Here is a 5,714-nt window from a genome sequence, read left to right as displayed (position 1 = left end):
ATTCGATCGTCAGTATCCGTATACCTATTTCAATCTCGTTTACCGGCAAGTCTCTTTACTCATTCCGTAATACAAGATCCCACAACTTACATTAAGTCACATTGCTTGCAAGGCTTGTGTGTGATGTTGTATTACCGAGTGGGTCCCGAGATACCTCTCCGTCACACGGAGTGACAAATCCCAGTCTCGATCCATACTAACTCAACGAACACCTTCGGAGATACCTGTAGAGCATCTTTATAGTCACCCAGTTACGTTGCGACGTTTGATACACACAAAGTATTCCTCCGGTGTCAGTGAGTTATATGATCTTATGGTCATAGGAACAAATACTTGACACGCAGAAAACAGTAGCAACAAAATGACACGATCAACATGCTACGTCTATTAGTTTGGGTCTAGTCCATCACGTGATTCTCCTAATGACGTGATCCAGTTATCAAGCAACAACACCTTGTTCATAATCAGAAGACACTGACTATCTTTGATCAACTGGCTAGCCAACTAGAGGCTTGCTAGGGACAGTGTTTTGTCTATGTATCCACACATGTATTTAAGTCTTCATTCAATACAATTATAGCATGGATAATAAACGATTATCTTGATACAGGAATTATAATAATAACTATATTTATTATTGCCTCTAGGGCATAATTCCAACTGTCTCCCACTTGCACTAGAGTCAATAATCTAGCCCTCACATCATCATGCGAATTACATTGTAATAAATCTAACACCCATACAGTTCTGGTGTTGATCATGCTTTGCCCGTGGAAGAGGTTTAGTCAGCGGGTCTGCTACATTCAGATCCGTGTGCACTTTGCATATATTTACGTCCTCCCCTTCGACGTAGTCGCGGATGAGGTTGAAGCGTCGTTTGATGTGTCTGGACTTCTTGTGAAACCATGGTTCCTTTGCCAAGGCAATGGCATCCATGTTGTCACAGAACAAGGTTATTGGATTCAGTGCACTTGGCACCACTCCAAGATCCGTCATGAACTGCTTCATCCAGACACCCTTCTTAGCCGCCTCCGAGGCAGCCATGTACTCCGCTTCACATGTAGAATCTGCTACGACGCTTTGCTTGGAACTGCACCAGCTTACCGCACCCCCATTAAGAATAAATACGTATCCGGTCTGCGACTTAGAGTCGTCTGGATCTGTGTCGAAGCTTGCATCGATGTAACCTTTTACGGCAAGCTCTTCGTCACCTCCATACATGAGAAACATCTCCTTAGTCCTTTTCAGGTACTTCAGGATATTCTTGACCGTCGTCCAGTGATCCACTCCTGGATTACTCTGGAACCTACCTGCCATACTTATGGCCAGGCTAACGTCCGGTCTAGTGCACAGCATTGCATACATGATAGAACCTATGGCTGAAGCATAGGGGACGGTGCTCATATGCTCTCTATCCTCATTAGTTGCTGGGCACTCAGTCTTACTCAATCTCGTACCTTGTAAAACTGCAAGAACCCTTTCTTGGACTGTTCCATTTTAAACCTCTTCAAAACTTTATCAAGGTATGTGCTTTGTGAAAGTCCTATCAGGCGTTTTGATCTATCCCTGTAGATCTTAATGCCTAGAATGTAAGCAGCTTCTCCTAGGTCCTTCATAGAGAAACTTTTATTCAAGTAATCCTTTATGCTCTCCAAAAACTCCACGTTGTTTCCAATCAGCAATATGTCATCCACATATAATATTAGAAACGCCACAGAGCTCCCACTCACTTTCTTGTAAATACAAGATTCTCCAACCACTTGTATAAACCCAAATGCTTTGATCACCTCATCAAAGCATTTGTTCCAACTCCGAGATGCTTGCACCAGTCCATAAATGGATCGCTGGAGCTTGCACACCTTGTTAGCATTCTTAGGATCGACAAAACCTTCGGGTTGCATCATATACAACTCTTCCTTAAGGAAACCGTTAAGGAACGCCGTTTTGACATCCATCTGCCAGATTTCATAATCGAAAAATGCAGCTATTGCTAACATGATTCTGACGGACTTAAGCATCGCTACGGGTGAGAATGTCTCATCATAGTCAACTCCTTGAACTTGTGAAAAACCCTTTGCCACAAGTCGAGCTTTATAAACGGTCACATTGCCGTCAGCGTCCGTCTTCCTCTTAAAGATCCATTTGTTCTGAATAGCCTTGCGGCCCTCAGGTAGTACTTCCAAAGTCCACACTTTGTTCTCATACATGGATCCTATCTCGGACTTCATGGCTTCTAGCCATTTGTTGGAATTCGGGCCCACCATTGCTTCTTCATAATTTGCAGGTTCATTGTTGTCTAACAACATGATTGACAAGACGGGATTACCGTACCACTCTGGAGCAGTACGTGGTCTCGTCGACCTGCGTGGTTCGACAGAAACTTGAACCGGAGTTTCATGATCATCATCATTAACTCCTCCTCAACTGGCGTCGCAACGAGAGAGGTTTCCCCTTGCCCTGCGCCACCATCCAGAGGGATGAGAGGTTCGACAACCTCATCAAGTTCTATCCTCCTCCCACTCAATTCTCTCGAGAGAAACTCCTTCTCGAGAAAAGCTCCGGTTTTAGCAACAAACACTTTGCCCTCGGATTTGAGATAGAAGGTGTACCCAACTGTCTCTTTTGGGTAACCTATGAAGATGCACTTTTTCGCTTTGGGTTCCAGCTTTTCAGGCTGAAGCTTTTTGACATAAGCATCACATCCCCAAACTTTAAGAAACGACAACTTTGGCCTTTTGCCATACCACAGTTCGTATGGTGTCGTCTCAACGGATTTTGATGGTGCCCTATTTAAAGTGAATGCAACTGTTTCTAATGCATAACCCCAAAACGATAACGGCAAATCGGTAAGAGACATCATAGATTGCACCATCTCTAATAAAGTACGATTACGACGTTCGGACACACCATTACGCTGTGGTGTTCCAGGCGGTGTCAACTGTGAAACAATTCCACATTGTCTTAAGTGAGCACCAAACTCGAAACTCAGATATTCACCCCCACGATCACACCATAGGAACTTGATCTTCTTGTTACGATGATTTTCAACTTCACTCTGAAATTGCTTGAACTTTTCAAATGTTTCAGACTTGTGCTTCATTAAGTAGACATAACCATATCTACTCAAATCGTCAGTGAAGGTGAGAAAATAACGATATCCGCCGCGTGCCTCTACGCTCATCGGACCACACACATCGGTATGTATGATTTCCAATAAGTCACTTGCACGCTCCATTGTTCCGGAGAACGGAGTTTTAGTCATCTTGCCAATGAGGCATGGTTCGCACCTGTCAAGTGAATCAAAGTCAAGTGACTCCAAAAGTCCATCGGCATGGAGTTTCTTCATGCGCTTTACACCAATATGACCTAAGCGGCAGTGCCACAAAAATATGGCGCTATCATTGTTAACTCTTACTCTTTTGGTCTCAATGTTATGTATGTGTGTATCGCTATCAAGATTCAATATGAACAATCCTCTCACATTGGGTGCATGACCATAAAAGATGTTACTCATAGAAATAGAACAACCATTATTCTCTGACTTAAAAGAGTAACCGTCTCGCAATAAACAAGATCCAGATATAATGTTCATGCTCAACGCAGGCACTAAATAACAATGATTCAAGTTCATAACTAATCCTGATGGTAACTGAAGTGAAACTGTGCCGACGGCGATTGCATCAACCTTGGAACCATTTCCTACGCGCATCGTCACTTCATCTTTCGACAGCCTTCGTCTATTCCGTAGTTCCTGTTTCGAGTTGCAAATATGAGCAACAGAACCGGTATCGAATACCCAGGCACTACTACGAGAGCCGGTTAAGTACACATCAATAACATGTATATCAAATATACCTGATTTTTCTTTGGCCGCCTTCTTATCAGCCAGATACTTGGGGCAATTGCGCTTCCAGTGACCCATACCCTTGCAATAGTAACACTCTGTTTCAGGCTTAGGTCCAGCTTTTGCTTTCTTCGTCGGATTGGCAACAGGCTTGCCGCTCTTCTTTGATTTACCCTTCTTGCCTTTGTCGTTTCTCTTAAAACTAGTGGTCTTATTCACCATCAACACTTGATGTTCTTTACGGAGTTCAGACTCTGCGACTTTCAGCATCGCAAACAACTCGCCGGGTGACTTGTTCATCCCTTGCATGTTGTAGTTCAACACAAAGCCTTTATAGCTTGGCGGCAGTGATTGAAGGATTCTGTCAGTGATAGCCTCTTGCGGGAGTTCAATCCCCAGCTCAGCTAGACGGTTTGAGTACCCAGACATTTTGAGCACATGTTCACTGACAGACGAGTTCTCCTCCATCTTGCAAGCATAGAATTTATCAGAGGTCTCATACCTCTCGATCCGGGCATTCTTCTGAAAGATAAACTTCAACTCCTAGAACATCTCAAATGCTCCATGACGCTCAAAGCGACGTTGAAGTCCCAGTTCTAAGCCATACAAGACTTCACATTGAACTACTGAGTAGTCCTCCTTACGTGCTAACCAAGCGTTCTTAACATCCTGATCAGCCGTAGCGGGTGGTTCATCTCCTAGCGCAGCATTAAGGACATAATCCTTCTTCCCAGCTTGTAAGATTAGCTTAAGATTACGAGCCCAGTCTACAAAGTTGCTTCCATCATCTTTCAACTTAGCTTTCTCTAGGAACGTATTAAAATTTAGGGTGACTGTCGCCTGAGCCATGATCTACAACACAAATATATTCAAAGTGGACTTAGACTATGTTCAAGATAATTAGAGTTTAACTTAATCAAGTTATTCGCTAAACTCCCACTCAAAAAGTACATCTCTCTAGTCATTTGAGTGGTTCATGATCCACTTACACTAGCTCAAGTCCGATCATCACGTGAGTTGAGTATAGTTTCAGTGGTAAGCATCCCTATGCTAATCATATCATCTATATGATTCATGATCGACCTTTCGGTCTCATGTGTTCCGAGGCCATGTCTGCACATGCTAGGATCGTCAAGCTTAACCCGAGTGTTCCGCGTGCGCAACTGTTTTGCACCCGTTGTATGTGAACGTTGAGTCTATCACACCCGATCATCACCTGGTGTCTTGAAACGACGAACTGTAGCAACGGTGCACAGTTGGGGAGAACACAATTTCGTCTTGAAATTTTAGTGAGAGATCACCTCATAATGCTACCGTCGTTCTAAGCAAAATAAGATGCATAAAAGGATTAACATCACATGCAATTCATAAGTGACATGATATGGCCATCATCACGTGCTCCTTGATCTCCATCACCAAAGCACCGACACGATCTTCTTGTCACCGGCGCCACACCATGATCTCCATCAACGTGTCGCCATCGGGGTTGTCGTGCTACTCATGCTATTAGTACTAAAGCTACATCCTAGCAAAATAGTAAACGCATCTGCAAGCACAAACGTTAGTATAAAGACAACCCTATGGCTCCTACCGGTTGTCGTACCATCGACGTGCAAGTCGATATTATCTATTACAACATGATCATCTCATACATCCAATATATCACATCACATCGTTGGCCATATCACATCACAAGCATACCCTGCAAAAACAAGTTAGACGTCCTCTAATTTTGTTGTTGCATGTTTTACGTGGTGACCATGGGTATCTAGTAGGATCGCATCTTACTTACGCAAACACCACAACGGAGATATATGAGTTGCTATTTAACCTCATCCAAGGACCTCCTCGTCAAATCCGATTCAACTAA

This window comes from Hordeum vulgare, chromosome 7H, assembly GCF_904849725.1.
Source record: "Hordeum vulgare subsp. vulgare chromosome 7H, MorexV3_pseudomolecules_assembly, whole genome shotgun sequence".
Taxonomy (NCBI): domain Eukaryota; kingdom Viridiplantae; phylum Streptophyta; class Magnoliopsida; order Poales; family Poaceae; genus Hordeum; species Hordeum vulgare.
The sequence above is the reverse complement of the archived record's forward strand: the minus strand, read 5'-3'. Positions refer to the sequence as shown.